Source organism: Pseudopipra pipra, chromosome 5 (genome assembly GCF_036250125.1).
Source record: "Pseudopipra pipra isolate bDixPip1 chromosome 5, bDixPip1.hap1, whole genome shotgun sequence".
NCBI classification, from domain to species: Eukaryota; Metazoa; Chordata; class Aves; order Passeriformes; family Pipridae; genus Pseudopipra; species Pseudopipra pipra.
In genome coordinates, this window is record NC_087553.1 from 27,902,172 (window position 1) to 27,919,000 (window position 16,829).

At 38.5% G+C, this 16,829-nt stretch overlaps 1 protein-coding gene across 7 annotated transcripts in view; it reads right to left on the minus strand.

Moving 5' to 3' along the window:
* Positions 1 to 16,829, minus strand: part of ANO4 (anoctamin 4) — a 173,907-nt gene that overhangs the window by 73,064 nt on the left and 84,014 nt on the right. For 2 of the 7 annotated variants that reach the window (XM_064655333.1, XM_064655332.1), the window contains exon 1: positions 8,543 to 8,694. The exons of the other annotated variants lie outside the window; for them this stretch is intronic. The gene's annotated coding sequence lies outside the window, so the exon portion shown is untranslated. Of the gene's footprint in view, positions 1 to 8,542; positions 8,695 to 16,829 lie in introns of those variants that run through there. 7 annotated transcript variants of the gene reach the window in all.

Genomic DNA, 16,829 nt, shown 5'->3' on the forward strand with positions numbered 1-16,829 from the left:
TCAACATACTTTCTCTAGTAACAATTCTTTCTATAATCTAGCTTTGTATGATGTCTGAGTGCAGAGTAGTAAATAATAACTACTACAGGTTCCACTGTTTTTGATAACTACTCTGATATCTTAAAAGCACAGATTGATTTGCCTTGTGGATGTATTTTAAGTGGAAAAAAAACCTCAGTAAATTTTAGTTGATTAAACTGTTCTTCCTCAGTCAAACCAAAGTACTTGTAAATTCACAAGGGTAATTCCACAGAACAGGAAAAGCAGCAGGAATATGCTGCCAGTATTTTTCAAGTGCATAGACTACCACTGGGCAATTGTTTAGGTACTGTCAATATATGTTCGGTTTCGGGGAAAATATTACATACACACAAGCATTTACCACCACGTTCATGCCTCTGAGGAATCTAATAAATAGCAGTGCTAATATCTTTCACACATGTACTTTCAACCAGAAAACAGGTTTAGTGAAAAAGGGGAATACACTGTTCACATTTTAGTTAGGATTTTAAGAAACTTTTGACTTAAAAGAAACCTTAGGGCAAAAGGAGAAAGAATGAAAATAAGACTAAAAAAAGAAAGCCCCAACCAAAAAATAGAAAGCTATTGATAAAAACAATTTTGATCTGAGGACACTGACATGTAAAATGCAGAATAACTTGATTTAAGGATTTAAGCCACATGATCACAATTTAAAATAATTTTTACATGAAATCTCACGACAAAATACGATGATGACGTAAAGCTTTATTTTTACTTTGCAAAGTACTTCCAGAGGTTCTGCTTCAGTGGGGTCAATAAAGAAGGCAGGTGGCTGCTTATTGCCAGCATTCAGGCAATGTGTCATCTAATCCAACTCAGAGCAGGTGGCATTGTTACAGTGTTTAATTTCTGGCAGTATTTGACAGGATCGCAATTCTGAAACAGAACAAGGGGAAACACTTGCAAATGTCCTTCCATGTAGACAAAAATATATGAGTGGGCGGACAACTCCAAGAACAGGGTAGTTTACTTGAGTAGAAGTAAAATGCAAACACCATCTCACTGCTCAAATTTACTGTGCAATGACAAGCTCACAATCCGCAATAGAGAGATACAAATTCAAGATAAGAAAAAAACGTGAGAAAGGATGCCTTTAATTCCAGCTAACATAATATAAATCCACTGAATGGATCTCACAGTAAGGTAACTTAGATGTAGGAAATCAACCGTGGAAACAATATCCTCTGACTTGGGCTTCACTCCTAGATAGAAGAATTAGAAATATCTGCAGGATGACTGTATCAACAGCAAAGGTTGATCTGACTGTGAGGCAGCAATAAAACCTTTCTTGATAATCCCATCAGCAAATACTGAATGAATACAGGTTTGACCCACCTGGGTAAGATTTCAGTGACAACATTTCAGTAAGCTAATATGGATTTTATCTGACAAATACCTTTTAATTCCTCTTCACTGGAAAATTGCTATAAATTTGTGAAATCATTATTTGCATATTTAAAAGTGCAAATAGTGAAAACCTCTGAGCACAAATATGTATTTTACTTATGAACACAGTATTTGATATTGTGTCTTTACATGAAACATCAGTTATGGGCTGCAATTTTAGAATAAAAATGTTAATATTTTATACAGTGATAGTTGAGTTCATTAAACCTATGGGCCAAAAAAGGTCTCTTATGTACAATATTTTACTTTTGGCATCATAGGCCATTACAAATACATCATATAATTGAACTACATTTTATAAGGCATCTTCCTTTGTGATTTATCCCAAGAGCAAAATATAAAGCCAGTATTTTTCCGATATGGATTTATGTCTCATTAATAATTTTTTGAAGGAGAAAATACTTACATGTAATGAATTGTCTATTAGATATTCATGTTTGCTTTTAGAGGCTTATTGTAAAAATATTGCATTGGCAAAGAAAAAGGCAATTTATTTTTTGTCCAATTCACAAACTTAATAATCAATCAAACACACAAAACATACAGGGAGGCTTATTATAGCTTTTGCATAAAAATAACCTAGAGAAAATTGAACAAGCTGCTTATCATTGCATCATAGAATAATATAGGTCATCTAGTCAAATCTCCTGATCTAAGCAAATAGAGTGGTTTTTGGAGTCTTGAATACCTCTGTGGATGGAGACCTTGTAACCTCCCTGGGCACCAGAGCATCTCTGGGCACAAAGGCCACAACTACACTCCCACGTGGATGCAGAAGTGTTTGCAGCAGCCCAGGTTCTGAGCACGTGCCCATATTCAAGTAATATGAAGCTCTTTGGTTGTCCAACTCCATCTTCAGAGTCTTGTTTCTCAAATCATACAGTCCAGGAAGACAAGAAATAGTTATATGGCTATTAACCTACACCCAAAGTCTTTTCACTGTCAACCCTTTCCAGGATGGAGTGAACTCTTCTGTAGCTGTCTGTGTACCTCTGTATTTGACAGTGTGATTCAAAATTCTTTCTAAATAGAGACACAAGAACACAGCTGAGGAAGAGCCTACTCTGAATGACACTGTCAGGGGAGAGGCTTCAGTCCACTCTACACAAAACAATAAAGCCCCAGGTTCTTCAAGTCAGCTACACATCCACAACATGAGTAATTACAGGCAGAGATGTTAGCCCTGGCTGTAGGGGGAGTAGTGGGGTAATGCACATGCATATTAGCATGGCTTATTAGGTTGTGTGCTATCCCATGCTGATATGACTATCTTACCTAAGTCAGTTGGTAATGCCTGGATGAACAGGACACACATGTGCCTCTGCTCTCCAGGAAAGTTAGAGAAGAGCACTCTGACAGCACCTCCTCAGACTTAATGCAGGTTCCCATTTTCCAGGAAAGAAAAACTACCAAAGCAAAAGCAGGACCCAGTTAAATGAAGGGGAAAGTTGTATGTGAAGAATGCAAATCATTCACAACTCTACTAGTTACAGTTTCCCATAAACTGATAGTCTGGCTACTCAAATGCCTGTTCCCTCGACTCATATCTCAATTTTCTGTGCCTTGTTTATCTTACTGCTAGGATTATTAGAATCAGAAAGAGTTTGAGGAGCCATCTTCTGATAATTCATTTCACATTGTTCAACTCCTTGCTGCAAAACTCTTCTGCTCATTTAAATACAGAGACATCAACAAGATATTTTCCCTCACTTCTTCCATGTTATACAAATAGCAAAAAAATACAAATATACAAAATCCTTTAATAAGATAGGCACAAAGTGAATTTCTGAGTAATTTCATTCGGTAGTCTTACTAAGGTACTCAAGTGATCTGATACATTGAAAGGATGTAAACAAAATATTACAAGGAAAGCTGTCTTGGAAATTTGCCAAAACACGTGGTAGAGCAGTTGTCTCTCCAGATATGACACTGTAACTGCAGAAGGGGAAGTTCTTTCCAAAGAAAAGTAGGAGGGTGAGAATAGGTTTGATTACCATTATTCAATTTGCAATTCAGATTAAAATAATTAAATAAGTTTACCTTCTTTTAAATTGCAAATTGTGCTCAGACTGTGTAAGATTTCCCCAAAAAATTACATACAAAACAACAAGAGATAAAGGCAAATCCATCTCAATATGTTGGCTTCAGCAAGCCACAGTTCCAGGTTGACCATTAAAAGAAATCTCATGCTCTAGTGCAGAGAGGAAATTTCTAATAACTGATGGTCTACATGATTTTTCACCTGTCTCTGCTCAGCTAAGCTCAAAGTAATTTTACCTCTGTAACTAGATCACATGATAAAAAAACACACATTGAAAACAGAAGGAAAGAAACCACTCAAGCGAAGGTAGAGTAATTAGAATCTAACTGGGGACAAGAAGAAATTGAAATACATAATGTCTGTAAACTAAGAAGAACAACTACTGCATCCTTTGTGCATGTCTGTATAAATCCCTTAATTTGTTAGATGTGCTTTAAATGAAATAAAGTCAAGGTATGACGAGGGCTAATTATGATTTTGCTTCGAGCTATTCTAATTTATTTTGATAAAGCAACATCCATACGTGGCATACATGGTATTGTCAAGGTAGACACCTAAACATGAGCTCCACTAATGATCAATTATTGCTGTTCCCTGTGTGCTCATTGACATAAGGTGCTGGAGGAAAACACCTCCTGTATGACACAGAAGAGCAAGGCAGCACCAGATGGAGCTCAATATCTTAATCGCTCAGATAAATTTCATAGAGCACAGAGATGATTTTCTCTCCTAGTTCAGAGCTCTTATATGCAGGTTTAATGAGAAGAGTTACAGAACAAACAAGTCTTTTTAGTGAAAGACAATATCACTATCACATTAGTTTTTATCTGATTGCATATGTTGCAAAGTGGTGGTACTAGTCCTAAAATTGTTTGCTGAAAAATACCGAATTTTGACACACCTATGATGCTGTTAAACTAAGGCCACAAGTAACACATACACTGGAAAAGAATCCCCCTCTCCATATTCACTTGCACCATGAAAATTGCTGTAACGTCGATGTAACTTTTCTCTTACCAGATTCCCTCTCACCACCACAGAAGGCTACTGTTCTACCCATCACTCTGGCTGTGTAAGAGGTATGATGGAGGCAATTCCGGCCTCTGCCAATGACAACCTCTGGAGCACAATAAATTAGTGATCTCTTTTTTCGAACTTTAATTTGAAAGGTAAAAGGAAGTCATGTTAACTTTTTAACTGGAGGAACCTTGCGTAAAATATACATATACAAAATTCCTCAAACTACCAAGGGAAAAAGAATGTGGGAATTCTTGGTTTTCCCAGATGGTATTTAAGCCCAAAATAGGAGAAAATTGAAGGTTTTAAAATACTTTTTTTTTTTTCTGGCAGCATTTAAGTGACGGACCCATCTAACACAGAATAACATACAGAATCACAGAATCAGCTAGAATGGAAAAGACCTCTGAGATCATCCAGTCCAACCCATGACCCAACACCACCCTGTCAACTAGACCATGGCACTAAGTGTCACATCCAGTCTCTTCTTAAATACCTCCAGGGACTGAGACTCCACCGCCTTCCTGGGCAGCCCATTCCAACGTGTGGTCACTCTCTCTGTAAAGAGTTTCTTTCTAATGTCTAACCCAAAACTCCCCTGGCACAGCTTAAGATGGTGCCCTCTTGTCCTGCTGCTGGTTGCCTGGGAGAAGAGACCAACTCCCACCTGGCTACACTCTCCTTTCAGGTGGTTGTAGAGAGTGATGAGGTCTCCCCTGAGCCTCCTCCAGCCTAAACAACCCCAGCTCCCCCAGCCTCTCCTCATAGGGCCTGTGCTTCAGTCCTTTCACCAGCCTCGTTGCCCTTCTTTGGACATTCTCCAGCAGGTGCAGCCTTACCAGTGCTGAGTACAGGGACAGAATCACTTCCCTGGTCCTGCTGGCCACACTATTCCTGATACAGACCAGGATGCCATTGGCCTTCTTGGCCACCTGGGCACACTGCTGGCTCATATTCAGCTTCCTGTTGATTAGAACCCCCAGGTCCCTTTCTGCCTGGCTGCTCTTCAGACACTCTGTCCCCAGCCTGTAGCACTGCATGGGGTTCTTGTGGCCAAAGTGCAGGACCCAGCACTCGGTCTTGTTAAACGTCATACCATTGGATTCAGCCCATTTATCTAGCCTGTCCAGATGCCATCTCCTCTTTAAAACATGAAAGGTTAACAGGAAAATATTAAAATACTAATAAGGAAAAAGTTCTGGATAAAACCTGAGCAATCACCACCATGGTACATAGTTGGTGGAAAGAGCAGTGACAGCAAGACTGACAAGAAAATAGGAAGTCTAATGTTGAAAATGTCACCAAGTTCCTAAAGTGATGTAATTATCTGGCATATGAAGTTTTTTAACGTATAATGAAGAGCAAAGGAAAATGGGGGGAAAAAAATCATGTTCTGTTCTTAGGGAAACGGCTCTCATATGACACTCTAGATCTGACAAACAAACTCCTGTAGCACAGAAGGCAGAGATAGAGAGGTGGCTGAGAGTTAAAAAATACAGAAAAGATGAACATCACTGTTAGAATCAAGAAGAGAAGTCATCAACAGAAGCCAGAATAGGGTAAGGTGTGTGAAGAGGAAAAAATAATCAAATTAAGACCATACAGAACTTAATACCCCAGTCCTTTATGTTGTGTAACTATTCAGCAGGGGTCTTATTATTTTTGGATATTGGTAGTAGTTTGTTAGAGTTATGGAGAATGTCTGTCAGGCATTTAGAGAGGTGCACATGTGCTTTTAGAAAATACAAATTCTAGGTATTCAAGAAAACTTGACACATAATCATGTGTCCATTGTCAATTTTTAGGAACTGACTGTGATAGTCTCTGGCCATGGGATAAGAAATGTAAGTGCAAGTAATCAATTTATGTCCTTGTATATCCTGAGGAGATCTGAACCAAATTGTGGCCTGGCACTGTGTCCCAGACTGTTGATCTAATTTTACCTTTCTGTAGTCACAGGAAGTAAAATACCTGTGCATGGACCCTGATTGCAAAGGCTTCTGTTAGACAATTTCTACATCAGAAATCTAGTAATGAATTTAGAAAATTAGATTTTCTTTTATGTGACACACTATCTGATGGAAAATATCCTTGATGTCTTACAAGTAGTCTATGAAATTAATTAATAAGAGAATCAGCATATAAAAACTTCCACTAGCTAGGCAAGCTTAATCCTATATGAACATTCCAGTGACCAACTGCGATGCCATTTGAGAGTGAAAAGCATTTTGTTGCAACACCAAACTGAATAAATTATATGAAAATGGAGGAAATTGGACAAGATTTCCAAAAATTTTTCTGGAAACACAAGAAAATTTTCACTTCTTTTAGTTTAAAAAATTCTCCATAAAAAAGAGCATGTTTTTGGTATACTACTGGATTAGATCTGTTTTCTCTTCTGTAAAGATAGCTTTTTTTAACAACTAGCATGACATTGTAATATCAGGTTTTTAATATTGAATGTTTAAATGAAATATTTTCACATATTCAGAATTTTTCCCTCTTTCCTCAGCTAAAACTCTTTGTGGAGTCTAAACTATATTGTGATTATTAATTCCTTGCCTTTTTCCTTCTCTGCATTCTGTTAAGACATTCTCCATAAATGCAAAATATTTGTTTCAAGATGTTAAGGGTTTGTATTGTATTTCTAAAGAGATTTTACACTCAGATTTTTATAGCGGGAGTTACACAGTGAGGAGGGGGTTTTTCTTACATGTCTGTCATGATTTAATGTTGATATGCCTCCACATTTTGATACTAGCTTCCTCTTACGCTTTCTCACCATAATTATTCTTCCCCTCTTTCCCAAATCTCTCATACACTCACCTTTCCCAAATAATGTTTATATTGTGCCTTTTGGCTGGAATAATGCCTTAATAAGATACATGAATTGTGTTTCCTTTCACAATGCAGACCAGAAACAGGTCAACTCATCAATTCACAATCAAACCAGCAAAGAACAAAAAATGGAAAAACTGCAGAAACATTTCTATTCCATAGCTTGGGGAGTTTAGAATGGAAATTTTCAGTTGTTACACAATTCCTTTGGCTGTATACTTTACACTCCACCAGTATTGGGGATGATCTTGTACCCCACAGATCTATTTATGTAAATCCATAGATAACACTTGGACACAGAGCAAACAAAAAAGCTTAACTTGACGAGTTTATAGATAGGATGTGTGACATTATCTGACCCAGTTTTCCCTGCTGGATACAGGCAGGCCACTAGGTTTGAATCAGAACATTGGCACTGTCTAGTCTCTAAGCCCACTGATCCTGAGAAATTCCCTGAAGGCTTACTCCCAAGGAGTAGACATCACAGGTGTGATTCAGGGCAACTAAGTTTAGATATCTGCAATGGAGAGGAACAGGCACCTTCAGGCTATGATTCATTTGTTCTGTTTTCCTCGAATTGAGATGAACTGCTGCCCAGAAGGTCTTGTTCTTCCCCAGCCAGATATGTACATCACTAACAGCTACATCAATAAGATATTTTTCCCCTCTTGGGGCTTTGCAGTACAGCCACCTTATTTTCCCTGGACTCCTCTCACCTTCCTCACTACCTACGCTAACTTCTGCAGTAGTGTAGACACATTACTTCCAACAACTGCTCCCTCATGGGTGACTCTAGTTTACTGTTTAGCTGTCTGGGACACATCACAGTGACAGCTGTTGATTCAGAACAATTTACAGGCCCTTGGCTACCATCTATTTCCCCCAACCCACTTTATTTATTCTGCCCGCAGAGAAGCCATAGGAAAATGCAGATCTGTAACTACCAAAGCCTCCCATAATGTCCTCTGTACCTTAAAAGGCCTCTTGATTTTGATCAGTACTTTCTGTAATTTATTACTTGAATTCCTCTCTGCTGTGAATTTCTGAAGCTAATGATAAAATCCATAAATCTGCTAAACGTTGACCTGGGGTGTTCTACATATCACAGTTTCCATCCTCTCAACTGCTGTTTCAGGACATTTGTTTAATCCAATCCTGTCTCAGAAAGTCACAGTTTCCTTTAGTGATACCACTCACAGTACAACTTCAAGAACTCTGGAGATCAATGGCCAGGCTATAGTCTGCAATGAACTATAGATACAGAAGAAAAAAGTCATGGCCATCCTGATCTAGCATTGGTAACAGCTCTGCTTCATGAAGCTGCCCTTCAGATGTGCCTCCCCTCTGTCACTCCTGTGATGGTAGGAAGCTGGAGCTCCAGATTCCCCAGAAAATGATGTCACAGAACAGATTATCAGCTTATAAGGCACAGAAAGGCACAGGAGTCCAGATATAGAAAGACAAGTTTCTTGTGGAGAAGAACATGAATTTTGCATTTAGCAAGAGAAAGTAAAGAGTCACAGTTTCCAGATTTACATCTTTGTTTTGTTCTTCTCCTATCTACGTTTTAACTGTGGAGATATTATTCTCTACAAAAAGTTTTGAATTTTAGAAAGGTGTAAGAGATGGCTGTTAAAAGAAAAGTAAGCAAAAAGTTTTTATATTTTAGTGCTTGACAGTGGAGACTTCAGAAAGAGGAGTCAATCTTGTTATAAATGGAAAAGTCTGTTTGAGTCTACTAACAAAACCAAAGGTGTACCTAACAAAAGTAACAAGTAGAGCACTATGAAGATCTTCAAGGGGAAACTAAAAGGTCTTGCAGAGTTTTGCCTAAAAGGCTCTTTTACAGATTCTTCCTAAGGCTTTCAGATAAATATATAAAAGATAATTTATGCACAGAAGAGAGTTTTGTAAACGAGATAAGACTTTAAACAGGGGGACAGGACTAACTGGCTGACAGAAGTTTCAGCCAATGTGGCTATCTCAGGAGCATTTTTCCCTCAAGTCAGGCTTTATTAAACTTCATTTACAACACCATTTCATTACCACTCAAATAGCAAAAAACAAATATGTAAATATGCAGTGGATAATGCTGCATTTAATTTGGACCAAGAGACCCATAAACTGAAACATCTTTTTCAAGAAAGTTGAGTCCTGATGTAATTTGACTAGTTCTATTTGTGAGGCTCTTACTGTAATTGAAATACAGTTAATCTAAGGTGCAGAGAGCCAATGCCCCACTTGCTCCATGACTGAATTAACCTAGTATAATAAAGTAATTGGACAACGAGAGGGCCTGGAGTCCTTGTGCCAAGAGCATGTGAGAAAGTGCTGTCCTTTCCAGATTCATGCTTCTCTCTTGGCAGTACTTTCAGGGAGGCAGCCCCACACCACTTCATGCTTTGGAGGAAGATGCAAATGTCCCCAAGACCAATGATTACTACTTGTTTTAGAAGCATAATGCTGTAAACACAGTGCTCTCTTCTCAAAACAAGATCAACACCAAAACCATCAACATGAAATGAGAACTTAAAGCGTACTGTTGCGTTTCTGTATAGTCCATCTTTCTATTCCCTCCAGACAACTCTAGATTTCTGTTTATTAAGCCATTACTACAAAGGAGTTTTGCAGCAAATGTATTCATGTCACCTTTGGGCAATGGAAACTCTCACTGTGAATAAAGTAATTGCAGCCTTGTGCATTGTGCTTGTTCCTGATGCCACTGGCAGGCAAACAACATCTCAAAAATAACTGCAGTTTAAGATCAATTACTGTAAAGGGAAAGGTGACTTTTGACATATAGGGGGCATCTCATATATAACAACTGTCAGTTTTTCTTAATTTATTGCCTGTTTGTTTCCTTCAAAAGGTTCTTGACATTCCGATTTGTGAAGGTTAATGACAGGAAACTCTCTGACAAGAAATTCTACTCATTCCTGAAAGAAGAGATGTATATCAGGGGCTTTTTTATCTGCTTTTGGTTATCTACGTATTTTCTGTATTGCCTCCATACTCCACAAAAAAAGCCATACTTTTTTTCAAAAGTAGACCAAGTTTTCAGCAACAACTTTCCTAGTCTGCTAGCTTTATACAGCCCTGTTAAAGACTGGAATTTGCCAACTCGGAAACATACTCATTTCTGGGCTCCCTCAAACAATCAAGAAAAAAAACAAAAAACTTTTATCTTTAAAAACTGCTTTTGAGTTCAGACCCTATCTAGCCAGACTTTCATGTGCTTCCTCAAAGTTCTCTTCTAAATTGCCACTGTGCTGTATGGTGGACGTAGTATTTGAAATCTGAAACTTTTTCCCTCGGAAGTTCAGGTAGCTGGAAACTTCTCCACAGTTTAGTGACCACGTGTTTTGGTACAGAATACTCTCTGGAAAAGGACATTTTTCTGCTTGTACCAACACATTTTTCTGTAAAGGATTGCTGAGAAAAGACTCCACTTGCTATGTGCATTAGATAATAAACTAACAATAAACCTTTGAAAGACTAGTCTGTTTTCAACTTGCTCTGGCTGAATTTGGATGAAATGAACAGCCCAATGTTTTAAATTAAATAGCTGGAAGCACTTTCACTTAAAATGCTTGTGATGGGCTTGCATTTTAGTCTGGTTCCCTTTTTGCATGCATAGTTTATGTCATTTTGATGTCTCCATCCATGATTTGTGGATACAATCAGGCCCAGTGGTTAAACATTAAATAACAAACTGCACCTGCTAATAATGGCATCTTATGCTGCTCATGAAATCACAGCTCCTGCAGGCTGCGTAATTTGTACTGTAAGTTCATTAGCTGTAGATATTTACATATTGAATAATAGGATTGGAAAAGTGAGAGACTGAAACAACTTACTAGAGCCCTTGAAAGCTACAGAATGCTTGATACTAGTTGCAGTAGTAGAATCACATTGAAATACATCTGTGGTAGGTGGACCCTGGCTAGATACCAGGTGCCCACTAAAACTATCTGTCACTTCCTTCCTCAGCAGGACAGGAGAGAAAATATAACAGAAGGCTCATGGTCAGGATAAGGACAGGGGGAGATCATCCATCCATTACCATCATGGGCCAAACAGGCTCGACTTGGGGAAATTAGTTTAGTTTATTACCAATCAAATTAGAATAGGATAATGAGAAATAAAACCAAACCTTAAAACACCCTACCCCAGCCCCTCCTCTTTCCAGGCTCAACTTCAATCCAACTTTTCTCTACCTCCTCCCACCCAGTGGCACAGGGGGACCGGGAGCAAGGGCTGCAGTCAGTTGTCTTGACTGTTGTCCACATATTGTCTCTGCTGCTCATTCCTCTACAGGGGAACAACCCCGATCAAGTGTGGTGTCCCTCCCATAGGAGACAGTCCTCCACTAACTTTTCCAACATAGGTCCTTCCCACAGGCTGTAGTTCTTCACAGTCTGCTCCAGCACGAGTCTCTTTCATGGGATGCAGTCCATTATGAGCAGACTGCTCCAGCATCGGTCTCTTGAACATGGTCAGAAATCCTGCCAGAAAATCTGCTCCAGCATGGGCTCTTCTCCATGAGGCCACAGGTCCTGCCAGGAGCCTGCTCCAGTGTGGGCTTCCCACAGCATTGCAGCCTCCTTTGGGCATCCACCTGCTCCAGCATGAATCCTCCACAGGCTGCAGGTGGATATCTGCTCTGCTGTGGACCTCCAGGGGCTGCAGGAGGACAATCTACCTCACTATGGTCTCTACCACAGGCTGCAGGGGAATCTGAGCTCCAGTGCTAGAGCACCTCCTTCCCCTCCTTCTTCAGTGACTTTGGTGTCTGCAGAGTTTTTTCTCTTACATATTCTTATTCCTCTCTTCTGCAGCAGTTTTTTTTCCTCTTCTTAAATACTTTATCACAGAGATGTTGCCACTGTTGTTGATGAGCTCAGTCTTGGCCAACAGTGGGTTATCTTGGAGCTGGATGGCATTCATTTCACTGGACATGAGGGAAGCTTCTAACAACTTCTCACAGAAGCCATCCCTGTAGCCCCACTCACTACCAAACCCTTGCCATGCAAACCCAATACAACACCTCATCTTCTCCAAAGACCAAGAAAGCCTAGTTTTGTCCAAATGCCAATTTGACCTAAAGGGAAACCTGTTAGCCATAGGCGACATCCTGCATATTGCTTGACCTATCATGCATGCATAGTATGGATAATCATCACTGTCACACTTGTCCCAGTGCTTCCTATCGCATATCTCACATAGGCATGCTTACAGATATTTTTCTCTCTGTAAAAAAAAGCTCAGAGGACAGTTGATATGATTTCAGTGTTGGAAGCTTTCCCTAGCCATCTTTTTCTCTAGTGGATAGAGATTTTTGATATGTGCAGAGTAAGATCAACATGACAGGGAAAGAATATGAACACCAAAGGATAACCCAGCAGACCTGCAGCTTGCTCCTGGCTGCAGGAGCACACAGACTCTCCTGGCAAGCTGCAAATAGTTAATTGTCCATAGGCTAAGTACTCTGTTTTAAACTGTGGCTGGTTGAATAAATTAACATATATAACAACAATAAATTACAAACAAGTTATTACTCTTTCAGTAACCAGATAAACTGAAGTCATAGCTGAAAAAGAAACTTGGAGCCAACTCTAAAGGCATCGAGATTTTATCGTACACTGCTCAGAGAACTAAATTATATAAGATATGTTTCTAAACCTTTCCTAACTCAGATCTGCAAGTGCCACTTGGGGTCTGGAAGTCAGCTTAATGCTTTTCTAGCCATGAATCACAATCAGCAATAACATTTATGTAACAGAAATCTCATGAACAATTGCAGTGATGACGCACAAATCAGAAAAAAGCAGATCAGTCTCACATAACTGTTTTGGCTCTGCAATATTAACAACAACAACAAAAAGGAGTAGATGCCATTTTTCCAGAAAGATGATAATATTTGATTATGCTCAGAAGCAATAGCTGCTGGATATGACATCTCTTTCACGTCATCACTTTCTGGACACAACTAGTACTCAAAAGTTTGTCTTTAAAGTTCTTGGTTTCTTCATACTCATTCTTTACTTCTGACTTTTACCTCACTTTGACATGATCATAAGTCTATTCTGGTTTTACACTGAGGGATGTGCCAAAAGTCATGGAGATACTCTATTGTGTGCTCTTTCTGTCATCTGCAATTTCTCTCAACATTCATCATATTGAAACCAGATTCCTAGTTGCTGCTAAATACAAGTATCTGACTGAATATGTGTTTCTAGCCTCTGAAGTCCTGCCCAATTAGCACAGTTACAGCAACATTAAGGGAATCTGTTTTGTAGAACTATTAGTACCTCATCATGAACCTATCTACGTTTACCTGCAAATTTGAAAAGTCATGTATTCTGTAATTATATTGCATCAACTACCGAAAAAAGATTTCTAAATACAACTTCTAGAGTCATATTAACGTAACTTAAGACTCAGATTATACCTGCTAGAAGATATTTGTTTATATAACAAAATCAAAGCTTATACTGTGCTTTTTTCCCCTGTCTTTTTGGGTTTTCCCTAGAGAACACTTATTATATATTTCTACTGCCTGTTGTGTACACCAGCTGCATTTTGGCTGCCTGATGTTGCACCAGAAATATCAGCTGCTGCTTGAGGCAGGGAGTGAATGCAATTAGATATGCCCTGGTGACAGCTTGACACTTATGGTGGCAATGTTTAAATTTTTAATCAGGCATGTAACACAAAAACCCACACAACTTGGATTGTTCCTGAAAATTGGACCAGTACTACATTGACATCTTCTTTTATCAGGGAGATACAAAGATCAATGTGCCAGCAGAAGCTCAAATGGATTGGCTGTTACTAGTAAAATATTTGAAACTAGTTCCTGAAACACATTCTGCATGTAGTAGCTGTGAGAGACCTGTTTTCTAGGGCAGTAAGGAATGCTATTGGTTTAAAATAGTGAATTGCTTTTATACTGAAACATTAGTAAACATAAATATACAAAATATATAAAATAAAAGGATTGAATGCTATCTTCACTACTTATGTGATTAGTTCCCATTTACTACATTTCTACCACTCAATTTCTACCGGTATGCCAAATGCTTTTTTAAATGAACTGTATGAAATCAGCTTACAAACTATAAATTTAAAACTTTGAACAAAATCATTAGGCAATGATTAGGTATCAAGTACATTTAGTAGTAGAACTATGCCATATGAATTAGTTTAGTGTAGTCACGAGAAGCAAAAAACCCCAAAACCATGCCAAATCCAAACTAAATGTAGTCAGTTGCTAGGGCTACATGACCAGATCCTAATCCAACATCAGATTTGTTTTGGATACATAGTTTTTAGTTAAAGCTAAGATGACCTTCTTCTTCTCTTTTAGAAATTATATGTCCAAGCAGGGTCTGTGTTGGTTCATCCAGCATAAATTTCTTACCTCTATCCTGCATTTGCATTGCATTACACTGCAGCTTAAAGAATTTGCAAGTGAACAAGTTATGTATGTTAGCTGCTCCATGCTGGCTACCTCTGTTAGCATAGTTTAATTTAAATTACCTTACTGAAAGATATCTATAATACTATATTCAGGTACCAGAACAGTGTAGATACTCTTGACAGGAATTTAGTTCTACCTGGTAATTTAGGTGAAGGATTAAAATACATTAATTCATGCTGCAAGAATATTTTGGGGTAAGGGAACTTATCTAGATTTTGGCCAAAGGTTAAATTTATAAATATTTACTCTTGAGAAAGATACCATGGGCTCAAAGTAATTCTGACTCTTCATTCTCTCTTGAAAAGACAGATTTTCCAGAAAAATGCTGGGCCAGAGGGATGAACATTTTATTTGGAATGACAGACACTATCTGTATTTTCTCTTTACATAAAAGGGATAATAAGTAATTCTTTTCTGCATGTCAGTGGGCTGGTCTGAGCCTCAGGTTTACCTTGTATTTAGATTAATATGAAACAGACCCTCAGATTGTGGACAGTAGCGCCCTGACTCCTGTTAAGCACTTGCCTGTCAACTCTGGAAGGTAGAATCTTGTGTAATATTCATAGATGGTATCAGTGCCTACAAACCAGCAATGCAACTGGAACCTCATCTCCCATAAGAACATGCTCCATTTGGAGACTATACTCTCAATTTTCCCCACACATAAGTCTGTTTCAAAGAGTATTAAAATATGAAAGCAGTAAGGTCATCAAGAATCTCAGAGCCAGGATATCATAGTTACTTATCTCAGTTATGAGACATTGAAAAAGAGGATAAATCAACAGAGAAATTCTACAGCTGGCTGAAAAAAATTACAGTCTCTTTTCCTGGAATAATCAAATATTTTTTATTAACTTAGAGCATCTATGCATATGATCATATGTGTTGGATGTGGTCTGGATGTGTCTGGATGTGACAGGGACAACACACTCATCCTATCCAGAACCAATATACTCTGAAAAGCAGGGAGAAGGGTAATAAAATTTTTTGTGCAATTCCACTCGATTAGCATTCACTCTTAGAGCTTTGCTTTAATTTTAATATCGTCACTATTTTTTTTCACTTTTTTTTTTCACTATTATTTCCCTATTTTTTTCTTTAAAATCTTCACTATTGTAATGATCTGTTGTTCCTTGATCTGGGATCACCTCATTGTTTACTACTGTATATAGTGAGCACCAAACCTGTTAGAACTTCCACAGCAGAGTGGTGCAGCATAGTTTAAGAATGTGAGTGTGAATTCATTGGGGAATATCTGCAAAACATTATCAGCTTTTTCTAGAGCCAGAAATATATACCTGTTCAGACTTTTCTCAGCTACATGATTGTGACATTGTGCCTGAAGTTATCTCAACATTTGTGGATTTTCATTCATTTCATGCTGCATTCACTCCTTCCTGGGTGTTTTGCTGTACTACATTTGTCAGCAAGCCACTGCAGCGTGTTTCTCTCTGCAGTGTTACTGAGGAATATGGTTTTGAAACTGCAGTGCAACAACTTTGTAAGTTTTCCTCTCTGCCACCAATTTCACATAAAAAGAGAGGACTAACACAATCAAATGTCAACATATGAGCAGACAGTAGTCAAAGGAGAATGAACCATCAACCATACAAAATTCATAGAAGGTAGAAAGTTTCTTTCAGTCCACCAGTTACAACCTATTGCCTCTACACATGTTCTGCGGCCAAAGTCACAGACAATCTTCTAGTTTCGTCTGGGAGCAAACTTTATTCAGTGGAAGCAGTATATTATATGTGAACAACTTGAAAGTAAACCTGGAGTTAAAGTCTTCCAGAATTAACACTCAGAATGATGTGTAGTCTCGACAAAAGGAGAAGTGAAAACAAGGAAAAGTAATCTAGGCATGAACTGATCACACAGTTAAAGCTAAGTGTTTTGCAGCACGGTTGTTACTCTCTGGTGGTGGGGGAGGGAGCGTACCAAGAATGAATGTACGCATTTCCTCCAGGATTATAATTAAATTTAGAAACTAATGTGATC